General features: G+C 39.7%; 1 long non-coding RNA gene across 1 annotated transcript in view; it reads right to left on the bottom strand.

Moving 5' to 3' along the window:
* Nucleotides 1-13,940: 13,940 nt before the first annotated feature.
* LOC122461223 overlaps nucleotides 13,941-22,583 on the bottom strand; it is a 44,307-nt gene continuing 35,664 nt past the window's right edge. The window contains exons 2-3 of the long non-coding RNA XR_006283056.1: nucleotides 19,959-20,112; nucleotides 13,941-15,696 (exon numbers count right to left, since the gene is read on the bottom strand). This is a non-coding gene — a long non-coding RNA (uncharacterized LOC122461223). The remainder of the gene's footprint in view (nucleotides 15,697-19,958; nucleotides 20,113-22,583) is intronic.

Here is a 22,583-nt window from a genome sequence, read left to right as displayed (position 1 = left end):
AGAGCCTCAGGACATGCAAGTGGGAATTGACGCAGTATAGATTGAGTGTAACAGCATTGAAGAACAAGGATGGAGAGACAGTAAATTGACAGAGCAGGGATGGAGGAGGTCTGCAGGGACAGAGGAGGTCTGCAGGGACTTCTATACAGAACTGTTCAAATCAAGAATCAATGTTCCTCTCCCAATGCTCCAAGAGTCAGAAGAACGCATCCCCCCAATAACTCAGCAAAGTCCGAAGCTCACTACACCAGATGAAGAAGGGAAAAGCTCCAGACAAAGATGGAATAATGTCAGAAATTACTTCTGCAGGAGGCAAAGAACTTTGGAAGGCCCTCGCTTTAAGATTCAGTCAATATCTTGAAGAAGGAAGAATACCATCAAGCTGGAAGGAGTCGAATACCATCTTGCTGCACAAGAAGGACGATCGAGAAAATCTTAAGAACTACCGCCCTATATGCCTGCTCTCTCACATCTACAAGCTCTTTACAAAGGTGATAATGAACTGACTCTCGCAGAGTCTGGATGAACATCAGCCGAGAGAGCAGGCAGGATTCCGGAGAAATTTCAGCATGATCGACCATATATTTACCCTTAGCCAGCTCCTAGAAAGAGCGAGGGAATACAAACTTCCACTGTGCATTGCTTTCGTCAACTATGAAAAAGCCTTCGATAGCATCGAGTTTAAAGCAATTTAAAGGCACTCACAGAGCACGGCATTAACATGCAGTACATCAGTTGGTTGAAGGAAGTGAATGCTGGATGCACAACAGACATTACTCTCCTCGAAACACCCCTCTGCATCCCAAATCGAGAAAGGCGTGAAGCAAGGAGATATGATTTCAATGAAACTATTGACCACCTGCCTCAAAATGGTATGAACAAGATCAATTGGAGGAGTGGTGTCAACTTAAACGGAGAACAATTATCTCATCTCAGATTTGCGGACGACATCGTGCTAATTGCCGAAAGCACCAACCAACTTCAGAGCATGCTACGAAGACTCAACAAGAAAAGCAGTCAGATCGGCCTGAAAATGAACCTCTGTAAAACGAAATATATGTGATCAGACGTCTTACGACAAGCCCGAATAACAACAGCAGGAGAAGAAATTGAAGAAGTGGAACAGTACATATATTTGGGCCAAGAAGTCAATATGCGCCAAGAGCTGAACGGAGACCTCTTGCGAAGGATTCAGGCAGGATGGTGTGCATTCAATTCCATCATGGACATCCTCAAAGGAAATATTGACAAGACCACAAGCACAAATATCTTTAATTCAACAGTGCTGCCAGCCATGTTGTACGGCAGTGAAACGTGGGCACTGACTAAGAGAAAAGAGCAGCGGCTGTTAGTAGCTGAAAGGGCAATGTTGGGAATCTCCCTTCTGGACTGTATCCCAAATGAAATGAACAGAGAACGCAGTGGTGTGAAAGATATTGTCATGGAAAGCAGACATAGTAAGATGCGATGGGTGGGCCACACAGCACGGCTCATGGACAATCGGTGGACCGCAATCATAGCTGAGTGGTATCCGCAAGAACAGAAAAGACCACCCAGCCGGCCTCCAAGAAGATGGGAAGATGACATTGTTAAATGTTTCGGACAAAGGTGAAGAAGAAAGGCGAGAGTGCGAGAAGAATGGCGGACATGTTGTGATTGGCGCAGTCTTAACGACAGCTGAAGACTGATCGATCCAGGTGATCCAGGTTATGAGGTTTAATTCACTAGTGCTTGTACTAGTGTTTAGGAAAGCATTATAGAACAACAAATCTATAGCTACCCTGCCTGAACTCTCATATTCTAAAACACAGACTAGAAAATGACATATCTGATAACCTATAGCTATATCTGTTAAACTAACTAAAGCCTTCTAATGATTGCTGAAATGGAAGAGATGTCTGAGAGGAAAGGATATGCCAGTTGTGGAAGGACCCATTGCCAAAAAGAACAGACATATTTTCTTTCCCTCCCTTATCCCATTCATCCTCTTAATTCTTTTACTCCATTTTCCATATCTCTTCCTATTCCTTTATCTGTGCCTCAGCCATTCAGAACCAAACTCTTAATTGAAAGGCTCTCTTCCCATTCTCTCAGCCTGGGCTGCTTCTGTACTTCTATCTAGGCACCCACTGAGAGTCCCCATCAGTACCTGTGCTGTGGCTGAAGGAAGCCTACTTACAGGATGTGTAGTGGTTGACAAGGCTTCTCCCCTGTCTGAGGCGTATTTAGGCCCGCCGTTCAAGAATCAGTTCAGTGCTACCACTAAAATGTCTTTTTCACATCCCTCTCCTCTGAGTTCTACCTTCTCACTCGCTGCCTTCCCCATTATTTGATCCAGTAGTACCAAGAAATCTTGCTTCTCTCACCTTCTTACTAGCCGGGCACTCCCATCTCCCACTCAGAACTTGACATCTGGCTTCAACCCCATATTATTTCAGCCAGTGTTGCTAGCAAAACTTCTAACCTCTTGCCATCTCCCCAAGTCATTTGCCTGGGGGCAAATGGGTAGTCTTGCTAGCCCACTGGGGGAAGGGAAAAGGAGTAGTGTCAAAAAGTGCACTTATGCCATCCCAGCTCAATACAAGTCTGATAATTTCTAGCAGACTAAAATCTAGGGGCATTTCTTATGCACAAATGTATCTGGTGTGAGGATATGTGTGTGTGGAGAAGGCAGTTCTCATGAAAGAATTCTTCCAAATTCAGGCACCAATCTTGCTGAGATCCACTTAATAAAGTGCTGTTTTGGACAGTAAAATTATGACAGTAGTTGATGTCTTTTTTAATTTTGTGGGCTGCTTCCTCTTTGAACTGTTTTTTCTCAAGGTTCTTGGGGAAAAGTAAGGTACAGCCAATATCGCTGACTTCACTTTGCAAGCTACAGACCAACTCTGATTTATATATAAAATATGCTGCTGTAATTTTAGCTCCTTGAAGAATTCCCTCATAATTTACCTTTCCTTCCACACACCCACACTTATTTTTAGGAAGAAAACCCATCCCCTTCTGACAACATGGACAGGAGTTTCAGAATGAGAAGGCACTTGTACAGCTTGCCAAAACAGCAAAGAATAGTTACAAGCAGCCATTGCCCTGCCCTGCCTCCCTGCCAAGAAGTTTGCCATCTAAAGACAAAGCTGGAGAGAAGCATGCAAGCTCTTGTCAATCTGACGGTTAAGGAGAAGCAAAGAGACGCACCAGTACCCCTCAATCTGGCAGATGGGAAGAAAGGCAGGAAAAAAGCACCACTTATTCCCTTTTCAGTACATAAAATGGGATGAGGGAAGCAGGGGAAAAAGTATCTAGGTGCACAGTCAGATCAGCCAGCCAAATCAGAGCAAGGAAACCAGGAGAGGTACCCATGAGAACCCTCTAATTAAGTCTGCCAGCCAGGGGTGAGAAGTAAGGAGAAACACAAAATTTAATAAATCTGCCAACCATTGGAGATGGGGGAGAGGTGAGGAGATGCCTCCCTAGTAAACCTTCATTCCTCTATATTGAAAACATTTTGGGATCCTCAACGATGAAAAGCACTTCATGGTGGGGCAGGCAGTGGAATGGTTTGACATGCTGTTCTGGATTCATTCTGAAATCTTCAGACTAATTGGAAAGCAAATATGTAGAGCAAGAAGCAGACAGGCAAAGCATATGTTACAGCATTGGTAGCTACTGTGAAGGGGAGAATAAATGTATTATTCACTGAAGTATAGCTCAATTAAAAGGTTTTTATAAGCCACAAAAGATCAGGCTACAATATGGAGAATCATTTCCTGAACCCTGGAGCAGACTGTGTTACAGTATCAGTGTTGCAATGAGCATCGTTTGCAATCATCTTTAATATAAATGGGGCAATCAGAGCCCCACTAAGACAAGACAGGTGGCAATAATTATAACAGCAATATTTTTAGTAAGCCGTTGTCTACTTCTTGTCTAACTGTGTTGATTTTCCAAGATGTTCCATGATGTCCAATATTCTTTATTTCCATTCTATTGCCTTTTTTTAATACTATGAAAAAGTGGCCATGGAAATGTGTAAAAACCCTATATGAATGTAAATATTTTGAATGAATGAATATTTTGCAATGAATTGCTTTGTTTTTGTTGTTGAAAGCCCTTTGCAGGGTTAAAAGCCCAAACAGACCTATTGCCTGAACTTGACAGACAAGAAAAACCAACTAAAAATAAGAGGGAATTGAAGCTATTTTTTATTGTCTACACTGAGAAAGAGACAAGACAGAAAGACTATAAACAGGAAAAGCTAGGTATTTGGGATTTTTACAATTCTTTCAATTGTAATAATCTAAGGTGTTATTAGTCTGAGGTAATTTCCTCTCCTAACATAGGCATTTCATGTATTGTAAGTGAAGAATGATACAGCAACAGAAATATTTTAAACTAGAGATTTTCTTAATGCTGTTTCTTCTAATACTGCTCATCTCTTAGCATAAAACAGTTTTTATAAGGGGACACACAAATCAGTTTAACATCATTTTTGCTCAGGAAAGCATGTGTGGTGCATTTGTTCTCTGCTGCCCAAAATGTGCTAAAAATTATTCATTTTATTTATATTATCTGTGACCCAAATCCTGCAATCTTTCCTCAGTCTTTGCTTAGGAAAAGAACTCACACTGAAGTCACTGAGTCAAATTGCAGATAGCTTTACTGAAGTCAATGGTGTTCTGTCAATTTACACCAGCTGGGTATTTGGTCCAATGAGTTTTGCTTGAAAACGGAGTGTAGGTGTGGGCCCTATCTATTTATATAGCTTTCTAGATATATAGGGTATTTTTATAGCTGCTAAAATGTATTTTTAGTAGGGCTGTCAAGCGCTTAAAAAAATTAATCACACTGTTCAATAATAGAATAGCATTTATTTAAATAGTTTTGGATGTTTTCTACATTTTCAAATATACTGATTTCAATTACAACACAGAATACAAAGTGTACAGTGCTCACTTTATATTTATTTGATTACAAATATTTACACTGTAAAAAACAAATAGTATTTTTCAATTCACCTAAGACGAATACTGTAGTGCAATCTCTATCACAAAAGTTGAACTTACAAATGTAGAATTATATAAAAAAACTGCATTCAAAAATAAAATGTAAAACTTTAGAGCCTACAAGTCCACTCAGTCCTACTTCTTTTTCAGCCAATTGCTCAGACATACAAGTTTGTTTACATTTGCAGGAGATAATGTTGCCCACTTCTTGTTTACAGTGTCATGTGAAAGTAAGAACAGGCATTCACGTGGCACTGTTGTAGCCGGCATTGCAAGATATTTATGTGCCAGATGCACTAAAGATTCATATGTCCCTTCATGCTTCAACCACCATTCCAGGAAACATGTTGAAGACAAGTTCTGCTTGATAATGATCCAAAGCAATGCAGCCCATCGCATATTCATTTTCATCATCTGAGTCAGATGCCACCAGCAGAAGGCTGATTTTCTCTTTTGGTGGTTCAGGTTCTGTAGTTTCCACATCGGAGTATTTCTCTTAAGACTTCTGAAAGCATGTTCCACACCTTGTCCCTCTCAGATTTTGGGAGGCACTTCAGATTCTTAAACCTTGGGTCGAGTACTGTAGCTATCTTTAGAAATCTCACATTGTTACCTTCTTTGCATTTTGTCAAATCTGCTGTGAAAGCGTTCTTAAAATGAACAATGTGCCGAGTCATCATCTGAGACAGCTATAACATGAATATATGGCAGAATGCGGGTAAAACAGAACAGGAAACATACAATTCTCCCCTAAGGAGTTCGGTCACAAATTATTTCACACTTTTTTTTTTTTTTAAAAAACGAGCATCATCAGCATGGAAGCATGTCCTCTGGAATGTTGGCCAAAGCATGAAGGGTCATACAAACATTTAGCATATTTGGCATATAAATACCTTGCAATGCCGGCTACAAAAGTGCCATGCAAACGCCTGTTCTCACTTTCAGGTGACACTGTAAATAAGAAGCGGGCAGCATAACTCCCGTAAATGTACACACACTTGTTTTTCTTAGCGATTGGCTGAACAAGAAATAGGACTGAGTGGACTTGTAGGCTCTAAAGTTTTACATGGTTTTGTTTATGAGTGCAGTTATGTAACAAAAAAAATCTACATTTGTAAGTTGCACTTTCATGATAAAGAGATTGCACTACAGTACTAGTAAGAGGTGAAATTAAAAATACTATTTCTTTTATCATTTTACTGTGTAAATATTTATAATAATAAAAATAATAATATAAATGAGTTCTTGTACACTTTGTATTCTGTGTTGTAATTTAAATCAATATATTTGAAATGTAGAAAACATCCAAACATGTTTAATTTCAATTGGTATTCTATTGTTTAACAGTGATTAAAACTACTTTGGGCAAATTACTGTAAACATAAATGACAGGATTTACTCCATAGGCAATCCTGTTATGAAAGAAAGAGATTGTATGCATGTTATTTTATTTTAATTTAAGTGATAAAGTGAAGAAGTAAGGTTAATATTTGCAATCAAACATGTTTATGCTATCAAGTTAGTAAAATACATATGTGCTGAAAGAAGCAGTAAATAAAAAGAAATGAAACCAAGTAGTGTGTTTATAAGGACACTTGACCACGGAGTGGAATAATCAGAAATGTAATGTTTGGTTAATAATACACAGACTTAGCTCAACCATATATACTAAGGTCCTACCATTGTTGTTCAGCAAGATTAACAGACATGGAAGATTTATACAGTCCTTCTGGCCTGCTGGAGAATAACAGTTCCAGAATTGACTGCATTGTATAATGGACAGTTAAAGAAGTTTAAAGAACATCACAGAATATAGATGAACTTTGTATAAATTATATGAATTTTAAAATGAACACTTCAGCAGCTAGCAGAGTATTGATGGAGAAACTGCAACTTGAGCAAGCTTAACTGCAAAAGGGGCAAGGGATGCACCACAGAAGGGCTCCCAGAAAGCAACTTGCAGAGATAAGTTGCTGACCAGAGTAAATCGGCTGGTGTTCAAGGTTTGTCCCAAGAGGGTTGTACCAACATTTATGGCCAAATTTTTCTTACACAGGCTGGTGTGGCAAGATATGTTTCATAAAGAGACTAGAAAAAAATCCAGTTCCAGTTGCACTTGTTTGATGTCTCTTCCCTGATTGCATGGTGAGAGAGGATGACCTTTTGGCTGAACATTTCAAATCTTTGAAAGAAATGTGGGTCACTAACTGATTGGTTCATGCTATCACCTCCAAGAAGAGAAACAAAGTTGGACCACCAAGCAGAAATAGGATAAAATGACCCATTTCCTTCAGTATATTTCTTTCTGAAATCCAAAGACACTTGCCAGGGAGAAGACTGCGGTCCTGGGCTGCCCTCCTGGGAGTTCTCCTGGTGACATTAAAGATCTGTTTTGGATAGGCACCTTTAAGTGTCTTTCTACTTTCCAGCAATTCAGGTGGCCCACTAGTGCACCAGGAAATGACTATAGTCATGTCTGTCCTTTGCTCCACCTGTGTTTGTTCACAGCCAGAGCAGATACTGCAATAACTGAGCTGAAAGCTGACAGGTGAGTAAAGATCTGGTGATAAGTAACACACAGGACTTTGATGTGGGTCATCACCCAAGAGAATCAACTCACCACTTCCTGAAGCTGACTACCCAACTGGTAAGAAAATGTGCATGCTTATGTAAAACTACATGGGTTTTTCTTGTCTTTCTTTTGTAACAGGTTCCAATAAAGATTGCTGTAAACTAGCTTTAAAACTGAAAAAGTTACCATTAACTAATATAACTGTACATGCGAAGACCATAGTTAATAGTTTCACACTGTCTTTCAAGTTCTAGGTAAACAGACATTAAAAAAATTGAAGTGTTTATAGGGTTTGCAATACTTCTACTGTGTATTTGTAACGTATTTCTATCTAGGGTGGTTCAATTATAGAATATATTTTTCTGGCTCAAAAAAAAAATCTACAATCTGTGTCAAGCATAATAGTCCTAGCCACCATCCCACTCCTTACCTCTTTCCAAAATGAAGCCAGTATAAGTGGGGCCTTCTGTGTGGTCTGTGTAATATGGTGTTTTCTCCTTAGAATTTCTCTCTATTTGTATTTCACTCTGCCATGTTTTTCTCCCTTTTTTCCTATGCAGTTTTCCTCCTGCAGCAGTCACTAAGGAGAATATGAGCCCAATTACATGAGAAGAATTTCAAATCCACAACATTTCAGGGGGTTAGAAATTAGGCAAAACCAGTCAGTCTATATCCCTCATAAACCTGGATCAAAATCTCTTGCTAGCACCCAACTTGAGTAGCTGGACTGAACAACGGGCAGATGCGAGGGGGTGCACCACCATGGGTAAGAGAAATTTTTCTCTCCACTCTCTCCTACACAGCAACTACAAAAGCTACTTCACCCTGTTGGCTGAAGCAGCTGTTTACTGCCCTTATGTGTCCCCGATGCAGAGGCAACAAAGATCCACACTTTATTATGATGAGTAGAATTGGGGAAAGAGGGTCAAATCTCCAGCAGGATTTAAAGTGATTTGAGGGTCTCAGGAATGCACGCTAGGCCCAGGTTGCTTACGCATCAATCTCTAAAGCCACAGCTTGCAACACTGGCCACTTCGAATACTTAATAAAGATCTCTTTACCACAACTCTACCTACTTGCCACATCACTTATTCCTAACACAACACACAAAGTAGCAGAAATTCAGGTCATACCCGACCCCTTTTCCAGGGCTAACACCTGAGCAATGCTTTGCAGAAAGACTGTGTGGTAATAGACTACACAATGCACAGAGGTTGTATACCTTATAACTGGCCCTTCTCAAATCTTGAGATCCTACCCCTTTGTGCAGCTGGACTGCACTGGTTCCACTGCAGCACAATTTGCCATTTTGTTCTCACATAGGCCGAGATTCTTATCTCCAGGCAGACATTTAGTTTTTCTTCTTGCTGAGAAGCTGCAGGTGGGTGGTTGATTTTTTTTTGGTTTGTTTGTTTAATAAATAAAAAAACCCAGCAGACAGCCACCATAGAATTGAATGATGCTATTTATCAGTTATCTCCTGTTGCTACAGAGCTAGCAGAAGAAGTATAAAAGCATAAAATAAAGCTTTAGAAGAGGAGTAATTTTCTTAATGTTAAGACATGATTCTCTTAAGAAAATACTTGCAATCAGCATCCAAGTGTGTACAACAGCAGCATTTTGGAAGGCAAAATTGGCTGCTTCACAGTGTTCAGCATGAAGTAGATTGCTGAAGTACTATAGTTCTCCAACACTGTTATTAAATGACAAATTCTGTCCACTGCTGAAGACCATAGGAAGTGATCTAAGACGACTCGTCTAGTCCCTTATTGATCAAAATAGGGAAAATCCATGTGTCCACATTTGAAATGTAAGCTCTTTCATGTGGTGATTCAAACCCTGCCCACTCACTAGTTTGCTTATATTTTAGAGTTTCCTTTTTCAGATCAATTTGCAGGCAACACACCAATGTGTGTAAAAAGAAATGATACTCGTGTGCAAAGTAAAAAAAAAATAAAGTTAAAAAAGGAAAGGAGAAGAAAATTACAAAGAAGCCTAGGGTAAATACTGCAAGAATTAAGTTCTTATTTGTAGGCGACTAGAGAAGAAGAAAACTACTGCAGTTGAGTGACAGTAAGACTTATGAAAGAAGCATTAGCAGAGGGGAAAATTTATTTTATTTTAGCCTAGATTCCATTAAGACAAGTGCCATAATACAGAATAAATAGGGCTAAAGTGCATTTTTGTATTTATAGTGCTGACTATTGCTTGGCTTGCACTAGTATTGAGTAATCTCTCATTTCATCAGTGCTTGGTTTACTAGGACTTCTCTAAATTTTACAAGACTGTATATTTTCAGTGATCCCCACGCTAGAGTTTCTCCCATACAGCTATTTCTAGCTACCATACTAAATGTTGCTTTAGTGGTGTTTGTCATTATACAGGCACAAACTGATGACTCAGTAACTTTGTTTTCTGAATCTTCTATTTTTTTTCCTTTTTCAAAAAACACATTAAGCCTCTGATTTTTAAGGGAAGCTGTCCAACAGTTTAAAATGGTCTTACAGAAATGTTTTTTCCATTTTTATATACTGTTGTATTAAATAATGTAAACCAAGTGAACCACTTAACATGAACTTATCTGAATGTATTGTTTTCAGTGGAACTGATTTTATGTGCTGAATGCAGAACATTAGGAAAAAAAAAACCCCAAGAAGCTGTTTCACATACAATCCGTATGAATGGTATGTGAATTTAATTTCCTCTTAGATGAATAGTTTGGCTGGAGAGTGTTCATTTTTTTTTCATGACAAAATGAATACAGATTTTAAAAAATAAAGATTATGCACTAGGGTTCATTTGACAGTTATGACTAATCAAATGAAGTACATTGACACTTCGTTTACAAAGTAAAAAAATGCAATTTAACAGTAGGTTTTTTAAAACAATAAGCTTTATCAACAGCAGTGAACAGGAACAAATTCATTTATTTCCAAATAAATACTATTTTTTCTAAAGTTACAGTCTCCTAATCCCAGCTGACTGTGCTCTTCTCCCATCTGACAGGGAAGAAGGGTCAGAAAAGTCAACCAGCTATTTCTCCCGAGTTGCTTCCAGCTATAAGCTTCAATCTTGCTGCACAGCTGGAGTTTTATTCTGGACTCTCCTTGCTTAGCCAGCTCTAGTGTTAGACCAGGCAAAACAAGGACAGCCTGTATCATAAATCCTATTTTACACTGGGCTTGCAGCATTTGGCCGTCACTGAGCAAAATACCTTGCTTTTCTTCCATCACGACAATGGAGATGGGAAAGAGTTCCCTTTCTTCTGGCCTTCAGCATGGAGAGAAATCCCTGCTCTGTTTGTACAGAAAATCTTCCATGACTGAGTCAGTCCCAGAGTTCTTCTCCTTCCCTTGCATCAAAAACATTTGAATGGAAGTTGAAACTTGTATAGCACTGTACTGTTAAGCAGACACCACAATTCCTTACACAAGTGGATGAAATGACCACTCTATTGCAGCTCAGTCTCTAAAAGTATTTCAGGATCCTTCAGGGTGAAAAGTGCTATATAAATGTAGGATCAGCAGCTGCACAAGGAAGCCTTGGAGTTCTTCCTGAAGAACCACCTAGACAGAGACTGGACAGAAGGAGTAGTAACAGAGGCCCATCTATTCACCTCTCAGCAACAGGGAGGCTCTGGGGGTAGGGAGTAAGGCGAAGAACTGAAAGAGAGCTCATTCTACTTCAAACAACCAAAGTGGGTCAGGATCTTCAAATTTATCCAACATCTGTGAGCCAGAGATTATATAAAAAGAGAAGGCCCTAACAGGGTCCAGGGACAGCAACCTAGTAATAATCTGGAACTCTCCACATTCACAGCTGGAAGAGGAGTGATAGTTTGCTCACCATGCTGCTGTCCCAGGATCTCACTTGTTCCAGACCTGTGCTGCCTTGATAACTTTTCTATCTACTTCTAGCCCAGTAGGTGTCCTGTACATTTTTCAAGCTCCAGTCTATGCAACATTTTACTATTTAGGAGTTAATTTTCCCACTTGGCTCTTTCCTCATGTTAGTGATTCCACAATTCTAATAAAGGTTTCTAGTTAGCTGACGGTTACGAGTTTTGTAACCAGCTGTACATGGTTCCTAGAAGTGCAGCATGAACCTAGACATTCCATGTGTTGGAGATGTGGGAAAAATACTTCCAAGTTGGCATGTGCAAGCAAATGGACAGGGTTTATCTTTTAATTAATTTATCTGGCTGGTAGCCCTATACATGGTAGAGACAGAAAACATTATGGTTTCTGGAGTGGCACACAGGTAGATAAGATCCATGACATCCCTTAAAGTTGTAGTGTATTATTTTTCCACCAACTGAAAAAGCGATGCATAACCCAGCAATCTCAGAGGGTATATTGGAATATTAAGATTAAATAAAAGATACTTAGATTATTCATTAGACTAGTTTGCCAGATTTTATCAGCACCATTTTTTTCCTTTTGAGATATTTTATCTGTAAAGGAAATGTGTGTTAGGAATTGATTGGTCAGGTCTCTTGGGCTTTTGAACCTTGCTCTTTGATGTTACTGTGACAACTTATACAATTGATTTTGTTTCCTTATTTATTCATTTTTATTTCCTCTCTGTATTGATTCCTTTGGTACTTGGGACATGTTCATTATTACTGAAACTGCAACTCGATATTTAGAGACCCAACTTGTGCATAAATAAATTCATACACCAAGTCAGTGATATGACGTTACTTTTCAGGAAGTGACTATTTCACAGTTGTTGCCTGATACACCAATACATAGAACACCATTACCTTCTTGAGATGCAGTAATACAATTACAAAAATACTTAAAGGTCTAGTAAACATGCATAAAAGGGAGATTAGACCATTTAGTGCATAGCAGATGGAATGTTTGGATTTTGTGGAAATATTACTGTTAGGAAAGACCCTGGTTAATCAAGTTTAACCACAGTTCAATGTACAGTTTGTGCTATTTTAATAAATTAATGTATGTATTTAAATTGTCACTTTTCTAGTAGCAGGCAAACAAGGGTGAGGCAAGTTTCTTGAATTATTATTAAGAGTTCGTGCTGATAGTAAGGTTGTTTTATACCTAAACCTAAAGCCTTTTAGGGTACCCTAAATCAAAAATATCCATAGCTTTCTATGGTTTCTGGTTAGGTGGGAAATTGATTTTCCTAGACATGTTTCCCCCCGTCTCTTGCACACTAGAGAACAATGGTCTGTGCAAGGACCCTCCACAGCAATGTGCAGGGTTGTGGAGAATGGTATAAGGCCCTGGCTAGTGTCATACAGTCAGAGTTTAAGGCGAGAATGGACCACCAGATCACATAGTCTGACCTCCTGTATATCACAGGCCACCAACATAGCCCAGCACTCATACACTAAACCCCAACAACCAAAGTATTACAGCCCACAGGAGGCTAAACTATTGTGTGCATCAGGCAAAGAATCGGAGGAACCAAAGTGCACCAAAGCCCCTGCAATGACAAGAAACTGATTAAGTGAGATATACCCAGATGATTCCAGCAAGGGACCTGTGCCCCATGTTGCAGAAGTAGCCCCCCCGCAGCCCCATTTCACTGTTAATCTAACCTGGGGGAAAATTCCTTCCCAACCCCGCATATGGAAATCAGTCAGACTGAGCATGTGAGCACAAACCAGCCAGCAAAGTAACAGCGCGAGTTTGTGACTATGAAAAACCACTAGCTAAAGCCATTTCTTAGGGATGTAGTGGGCTGATAGATGCTATAGCAGACCCTGTGGATGTAGGGGTGTTGAAAGCCCTGCCATTGGCTAGAAGGGTAAGAGTCTCTTCAACCTCAAAAAAGTTGTTCAGGAGTGGATAGAAACTCCTGTAAATTCTCACCTTGCTTTCCAAACTCCAGGGCCTTCTCTTCTAGCCCTGCCCGTCAACCATGCTGGGTTCACATAGCTAGCAGAAATTACTTAAAAATGAACTCAAGCTGAGTGTACCATGAGGGGAGACAGAGCACTCCCTCCCAGGTCTAAGGAGCAGGAATGTTTAAAATAAAAATCCTCACCTCAAAGAGGGCGTGGAGATACCAAGCTGTGGCTGGAGGGCCTCTCCACCCCCCTTCCATCTCAATCTCATCGTACAGAGTTTGCCCAAATTAGAGTGGCAGACTCCCACTCTTCTTCCAATAGCTTATGTTTTAGTAGGCACAGGGTGGGAAGTAATTTTTCAGACCAGTTAGTCTCTCTCTCTCCTCCTCCCGGACTAGAAGACAGTTTTTAAAGACCTGAATTTTATCCCATCTGTTAGCCCGAGACAGTTAAGACTGTTTTATTTCACAGAAGATGGGCTATCTGCAGTATTCTACCCACCTCCGCATCTATCTAGTGTAGTTAAGACACAGGCAGGTTAAGGTTGCAAACAATATAATGGTGTTTATTGAGATACACAAAAACAAACTAGGACTCCCTACAACTAAGATAACACAAAGAATAACTGCTCGGTTGTTAACACAAATGGTATAATGGGGGGATGAACGCCAGAGCCCAAACCCTTACACAGTGGGGTTTACAAAAATGATAGAGACGGACTCTACCATGTCTTGCAGACACTGGACAGGAGAACAGGAACACAGACGGGAACCAGGACCTCATGGAAGGATCAGGAGCACAACAGGAATCAGAGTTCAGGAAACTCTGTGACAGGTAAGTACATCTTTGGCATGATGTCCTCAGACTTCTACTCTTGACCTCGATGTCCTGTGTGCTGAATGCGGACACTACACTGTGTGGTGATTTAATAGGTGAGTGAGGGTAAGTCCAAAGGAACCTTATTAGGTGATACTGGTCCACCTTAAGTCTTATTCCCTCAGGGCTCTAGCTCCCAGAAAGGCCAGTGCTGTGGGAGGGATTCTATACCTCACTGGGATGACCTGCTTTCACAGCATCCAGAGACACAGAAAGAACCCCCGTCAGAGTTTGAACACACCCTTATATACGTTCCCTGTTGCTAGGCGGATTTCACGATCATGTGATACTATCTTTCCTGCCTTTCCCTCTGCTTTAGCACCAAACTTGGAGAGGGGAAAAAAAAAAAAAAAGTGCCAAGAGCTGAAGGAGAAGGGGTGCCAAGATGGAGGACTGGCTGTCCTTTTATCAATCCAAAATGGCAGCTATGTACATTTAATAAATTGAACTTTTTCTACCCAACACATCCACAGATACCATGGTGAAAGGTGACCTTATACAAACCTAGATAGAGCAAGGTATAAAGGTTATGAAAGTCAATGGGACTCTTACATTCAATCACACCCTTGCTTAGTCTGTTCTAGGAAAATCCCATTAGCGAATCAGCCCTCTGGCCAGGTGATGTTTTCAAGTCCTCCCCTTGCAGGGTATATATATATGGAGTCCAATACTGGGAAGTCTTCTGGATTAAGCAAGGGAATTGGGGCTTCTTCCTTGGGTCAGGATGTCACGGTTAACACCCTTGTATTTTCAGGATCTTCCCCTGACCCAGTTCCCCATCAAAGGATTGACTTCCATATTTGTACCTCTTTAGAGGTTGGTAGAAAAGCCTGGGCTCACCCTCTCCACCAGGCTCCAATCCAGGGTGCAATGGTAGGCAACTAAGTCCTGCACTCTTAGGTGCTATATGGCTGTGTCCTTGGATCACTTCCTACCAGTCCCCTCTTTATCCCATGGGTAAAAAAGAACTAAACAAAAAATGAATCTCTGAAATTTACAGAATCACAAGTCCCTTTTTTGTAGGCTTGGTCAGGTCAATATAGACAAGCCTCAGACAGCAGGAGCTCAGAGTGTAGGTCAGCTCTCCTCCACTGTCTCCTACCACTGAGCTCCCCTGCTCCCCTTTTTGAGTTCCTCTAGCCTGTGCAGGTAGAGTGGGGCATGTCTACCTGGGCCCAGAGTAGCTCTTTAACCCATTCATTTCCAGTGTGCAGTTTGTGCACTCCTTCAGTCACTTACTAGGTTAATAGGAGTTGAATGATTGAATTTTACTACAGCTAGTTGAGAATATATGTGGTAGCTGAATGCACTGAAGTGACAATACATTCCTTAGCGACTGATTCTTTGAAGAATTTCTGTTGTGATGGCTTCCCACTCATTTAAAATGTTTCCAAGTGACCTCTTTTTCTAAGGCTTGATGGCTCCTAAAATAGAAAAAGTGAAAGAGACTCATTAGTAAGAAAGAGAATAGATATGCACAATCGTACTCTTTCCACAAATGCAGCGTGTGTGTTACTCGGGATATTTTGAGATTTCCTGTTAATTTCAAATAAATAACATCCATATTCACAATCTGTTCTCTATTTATAACTTGCTTAAGCAGGTATATTTGCAAATTAATGAATACAATATATGTTTATATTATTGTTACTTTTCCCTAAAGAGATATAAATTTTAGTCTGAAGTGCTGCCACATTTGGCACACAGCTAAATACACTGTTCCAGACTTATGACTTTTTAAAATCTAAAATACATTTGAGTAACTTTTGTAAGAACTCCTTGGGTCTGCAGAAAAAATATTTCCCAGAAAGGCAAGAGCCTTGATCTTAACTGACCTTTTTTCTACCATACAAGACAATCTTTGATAGAAAAATGGAGGTGGGAGTTTTTGAATAATTTTTCATTTTCTTGTCATACATCGCAGAAATGATATGTGAAGACTAAAATCTCATCAAAACCTATGAGGCATGTAGAATACATCAGAGGTTCAGGGGTTCTCAAACTGGGGGGCCAGAATGTATTCGGGGGGGGGGAACAAACAACAAAACTTACTGCCCATATTTTATCCACAGCAATGAACAACTTACAAAACTGATTCCTCCAGACATATCAGGTCACCAGATGGAGCTGTGCATTTTGATGGATTTCTGTTAAGCTTGCATAGCATTATACAAAGTCATTGTCATCTGTACATTAATCTGTTTGCTATGACACAGTGTGCACATTTAATTGAAGGAAGATGGGGGATCTCCAGATAGTTGTCTCAAGCATCCAACCCAAAAGGGAATTGCTCTGTTTAAAAAAAAAAAAAAAAAAAAGCAAACCCATCCCACTATTAACAAACAGTGTGATGCAATTAAGCAGCATCTCACTTAAAATTTATATTACTATATACTTCAATTGGATCTGTTTAAATCAATGCCTTAGTTGTTTTAATATTTAGTGAACTGCATGTTTTAAAATCAATATATGTACTTGTGTGGTGGGAGGAGGGGATATAACCTACTTCAGACACAAAGAAGGGGGGCAGGATCAAATAAGTTTGAGAACCACTGGAATACACAGACCTTCCAGCAATTCAGTAACAATGCTTGGACAAATAATGACAACTAGATATTTTGGTTTCTTCATTTCACAAAACCTTAAAAACTATTATGCTAGTTAGTGATTAGTGATTAGCATGATTCTATTTCATGCCTCATATTATCAGAATTTGGGGCTTTTTGTTCCTCGGATATCTTTGTTCAGCCAGCTGTACTTCAGCAAAGGAATAACTATTACCAGAAAGAAAGTAAAAAAGAAAAGGAGTACTTGTGGCACCTTAGAGACTAACAAATTTATTAGAGCATCTAAGTCTCTAAGGTGCCACAAGTACTCCTTTTCTTTTTGCAAATACAAACTAACACGGCTGCTACTCTGAAACCTGTCAGAAAGAAAGTGTATGTCATTCTGTTCATCCATATGTCAAGCCTGGGGGGGGGGGGGAACTTTCTGAATGATCTATCATTATCCTCAAAGCAAGGTGAATCTTCAGGACAGCAAATAGGTCAGCATTTCTTGTGAACTCTTTTTTTTGTTTGTTTGGAGGTAACACACCATATTGATCCAACAGAGATTTGCGCGGAACTATGTCAAATTAAATTACTCAGATGCATTTATTTAAAAAAGAAAAAAGCCACAAACAACAGTGAGGATCAGAAAGTAAGATACAATAACATCTTATCTCTTAAGGTCAGGCAAGAACTGAACATAACAATAAGTCAACTTTTTGTTGCCATACAGAGATGAAAATGTGAATCCAGTCTCAGGCCCAATGCTCATCCACATGATGCTAGGGGACTGGGAGTATTGTGAAAGTAGGACACCTAGTTTGAGGGAAGAGAGGCAAACAGTACAGGCTCCTTGATGGTTGACCATAGATTGTAATTATAATTTCAAAAGTAGCAATCTACTCTGGAAGTCTCAGTACAGTGATACAGCAGACATGTGGGAAGCATGGCCACAAGGAATGACGTACTGAGTGAAAATTTGTGCTTTAATCATACTAAACTGCTACCCAAGTCTCTTTCCCATGGATCCGAGTGCCTTGGGAAATATTTCCTTATCACAATCTCCCACTCTATAAAAAGAAACTAAAAAATTGAAATGGCAAACAATATTATGGAAAGTTCATTTCCCCATCTCCTGTGAAAGCACTAACATTAGTTCACTTAGGATTGTAGTTACTGGTTCTATACTTGTATGCTAATTTATTTTGATTGACATCGGTTATTACATAGAAAAGTAAGAGGAGAAAAATCCCTTTCCAAATAGCTTTTGTGCCAAGCTCCAGTGCCTCAACTGCTTGAGTTCCTTACTTCATTTTTGAAGAAGAAAAAAAAAAAATTGATACTGGCCCAGCCAGGCAAGCAGCTAACCTTTCCTATGTACATTTATTTGGACGACATTGCTTTTTCCCCCCTGAGGAAAAGTTACTTCTTTACCTTGATATAATAAATGAGACCATGGTTTTATCATGATCATTTTCAGAGAGTTATGTAGGACATATAAAGTCAAGTTACATTCCTTCATCATAAGAGTAACCCGTATTCTTCTGTTTTTAGTAGAAACAAGAATGGTGTACAAGCGGCTCCCAGTATACATCTGTCGTTTTGCATATCCGTCACTCATCAATGGGGGAGTGTGTTCAGATTCACGTCGGTTCTGATCCACATATCAGTTGTCGGCAGCCAGCGCCCTTCCTCCCCCCCCGCAGCACCTCCCGTCTGCCAGCAGCCCCGTGGGCAACTGATCAACTCCTCCTCCCTCCCAGCACCTCCTGCACGCCCTGATCAGCTGTTCAGCAGTGTGCAGGAGGCGCTGAGAGGGAGAAGGAGAAGCGGGGACAGGGTGTGCTCGGAGGAGGGGAGTGGAAAGTATCCGTCCCTGGTATCCGTCGTTTTGTTATCTGTTGCCCTTTTCAAGAACACAACCAGACATATACTGGGAGCCCCTGGTATATGCTATATTCTGAGAGAGCCAGGAGCAGTTTTTGAACATATTCTATACCCCTTCTTCACCTACACTCAATCATTTAAAAAATATATATATATCGAGGGCCATAAATGCAAAACAGCTTTTAGACAACAACCATTCCCTCTCCCTATTTCAGATATTCTGCTTAAAATAATATTAGACAGACCTGAGCAATGGCATTGCTCCTTAATACCTACAAAATTACTTAGAATATTTTTTATGTCTTCATGCGCGTCTCTGTAAATGGACTATTGTACCTTGTGATTGGCAGATACAGAGTTTAAACACTGTTCCTGAACAGAAAAGCAGCCACTTATTTTGTCTAGATATCTTAGGTAGTTACATGGCCCCCATTACTGTAGTACCTGAGCACCTCACAATCTTTAATGCATTTATCCTCATCACATCCCTGTGAGATAGAGCAGTACTGTTAACCCATTTTACAGATGGGGTACTTAGACAAAGAGAGACTAAGGCCCAGATCCTCAAAGTTATTGCAATGGGAATTGGGTGCCTAAATATCTTTGAGGATCTAGGGCCAAGTGACTTATCTGACATCACACAGGAAGTCTGCATCAGATCAGGGAATTAAACCTGGGTCTTCTAAGTCCCAGGCTAGTACCATAACCACTGGATAATCTGTCCCCTCTTCTAGAGCCTCAGGGGAACCCCACCACATGGGGAAAATAGGGCTGGCTGACCTGCAAATTATTTTTAAAGAAAACTAAACTTTGTAGAAAATGTGTACACATTTCTGTAAGGATCTGTTCCTCAAAAAAAAAAAAAAAAAAAAATCAGAAAAAGAGGACATGCAAACCTGAACAGTCACATGATCATATTTTGCCATAACCCTGATATGCCCTTCCCCACAGAATAGGCACAGTGAAAACCTTTCTGCTCACCCTTCACAATGTACCTCAGCTTTCCTCTACAGAAAATCCATCTATAGGTGTGAGAGAACTCTTTCAATCTTTGACTTCCTCCATCAAGACTAAAAACAAAAATTTCCCTTCAATGTGAAAACAGGTCCTTTTTTGTTACGGGATGACTGTCTATTAGGAACTCGAGTGAGACAGCGTGCAAATGGTAGCATCATGATTAACCTTGGACTGGATTTGAGCCTACTAAAACCTAAATGCTAAAAGCACTTTGTACTAATTACCCAAGTTACCTAGTCCAAACAGGTGGTTTCTTTTCGGTTACAGCAATTGGTCCGGAAGCATGTCCATCTAATTCCAGATGCAGCCTGACAGTATGTTGGCCAAGCTCTTAAAGGCAACCTTTATCCTATAATTATTTTGGTTTGGGTTCTGACTCCTTCAGCCCTGAGAAAAAAAAAAGATATTTTTCCAATAATATATCCTAAGTATATTTCTCTGAGATGATACATTGCACTAAGGCATCATTCACAACATAATTTCAGTCTGATAATGTGTTATTTAAAAGATGTCAGCATTATGGAGAGGAAAAATTTTGGAGGCGATTAACTCAGTTTAGGTATGGGACAAATATGTCATCTTACCACTCCTTGGCAGAAGTTTCATCACCATAGAAATACAAAATATTTGTCCCTTGTTTCTTGTGACATATCTATGTTTAAATGTATGGCTCAATTATAATTGCAAGTTGCTGGAGCTCTGACCAACTAAGACATTGATTAAATTGAGGTCTATCCAGTATGCAAATATTATTATAGTTATTGCATACATGGCATTGATCCAGCAGGAAAAAATGTCAGCACTTTCAGCATTCTGAAAATGATTGACTTTGCAGATGAGTCTAAGAGATTGCTATGGAAATTCTACCCTGCAATCCTCAGCCCTTACCCAAAAAATATAAATAATTGCCACAAGATCTTTATCCACCATTTGCAGAGTGTTATGGGATTGTGGGAGTGAGGAGGTTTATCCCTTACTCTGTATAATTTTGTCACTTGACTCCAGAAGACAAACATTACTCACTGGAATAAAATAATATTCCACTCTCTTCCCATTTGTTTTATATGCCAAAATTTGCCAGATAGTCAAAACTCTTCTACTATTTGACTCCATTCCCAGCTTTTAATTTGCCTAACATCTACATTCGTACCATTCCCCACTTTAAAGGGATTTAGTCCCTGTGAAGAGGGCCAGCAAAGATGCTATCTGCTCCTAGTAGTTGCCCAAGCCCCCAGTGAGACACCTGATAAATTGGAGAGATTTAGAAATTAGTCAGTCAATCTCTACACAGTAAACATGATATGCACCTTATAGCTTCCTCATATGTCAAAAATACATAGAAAATTTATTAAAATAAGTAAGGTCTAGATTGTCACAGACCTTAAACCCCTACGCATCTGAGTAAGGGGAAATAAGATAACTTCCTTCCCTCTTAGTTCTCTGCTCAGACTGACTTCAGGCATGGGGATGAGCTAGTTGCCCAATACTGCCTCTTGTGAGCAAGTGGGCAGAGATGGGCAAGGAGTGGAAGAAACCCTCGCCCTTCTGTCCACAGCTCTTCCCAGTCCCTGCCTCTATAAACCCACTAGCTCAGAGGGAGAGTATTGAGCAAGTGGTTATAAGAAAAGGAGTTACTTCCCATAAAAAGGGAGGAAGCAATGGACTCTAACAATTCATTCTCTGGTTTGCTCACATGGTGGTATAACTGCACACTGCCTTTTACTCAAGGCAGACTGTAAATCTTCAATTTAGTCCTAAAAAGTTAGGGACACCAGAACAGTAAATATGCACTGTGCGCTAATTCTCTTACTGGGCTGATACATAAAACAGGTATGGGAGATTTTTAAATAAACCACCTAAGTTATATTATAAGAAAAAAATATTGTTAAAACAATTTTCTAAGGGGAAAAAGAATTTTTTCTTCTAAGTTCCATAACTAACAACAACTTGCTAACCTAAGATCAGTCAGCGAGCCCAAATACATTCTCTAGTCTAAGAGTAAGCATGTGAAATTTCAGGGTGAATTTTTTTCAAATGACTATTAGAGGCAGGGTCAGAATCATCCTTAACAATCTAGATTCTGTAACCATTACTTATGCTTTACCTTACTGTTCACTTAGATCCATTGGTTTCAATGGGACAACTCTGAGTAAGGTACTATCCAGCACGAGTAAGACTATTAGTAACTGGCTCGTACTCGTCATCATAGCACCATAATAAACACTTCTGATATAATAATTTATTGTAAAATCAGGCTTCTTTAACATAAGAGCTAGTGTGACATATAAAGTTATAGAAAACCTTTTCAGAAACTCCACTAATTTTGGACAACCTGCAAAGATTTACATCGTTATAGAGGCAATACCCTGCAGATATTTGTATAATTTTTTGCAAAATGCAGTTGCCCCAGAGTATTAAAAAAACAACAACACTATTAGACAGATGCAGGGATTGAGGTAGTATGGGAAATCATCACAGGAGAAAAAAAGTGGACTGCCTAGCTTGTGCCACAGCAGGCAATGTGATGATTTGTTGTCACGCTTGTCATCACAAGTTCAGTCTCATCTTGTAGTCAGCCAGATAAATGCATTTTTCTTTTGATGCCTACAACAACATTTCTGAAAGCTATGGCACAACATTTTTATCACCTTTCCTTAATAAAGCTTCTTTGCCCGTTCAAAAGAACTATCCTAACTTACTAGCGTCCCAGTAGGTTTCCATTCAAGCTTATCTAATTCAACAGCACCAAGCTTTCAGAACAAACAGGGAAAAAAAATAGCTTTCATTGTAGAAACAAAACAGATGAAGCTTTTTCATTCGGCAGGAGCGACTCTTAACCCACACTGAGATTTAGGCTA

This window comes from Dermochelys coriacea, chromosome 7 (genome assembly GCF_009764565.3).
Source record: "Dermochelys coriacea isolate rDerCor1 chromosome 7, rDerCor1.pri.v4, whole genome shotgun sequence".
NCBI classification, from domain to species: Eukaryota; Metazoa; Chordata; order Testudines; family Dermochelyidae; genus Dermochelys; species Dermochelys coriacea.
This window is presented reverse-complemented; position numbering and strand designations above follow the sequence as displayed.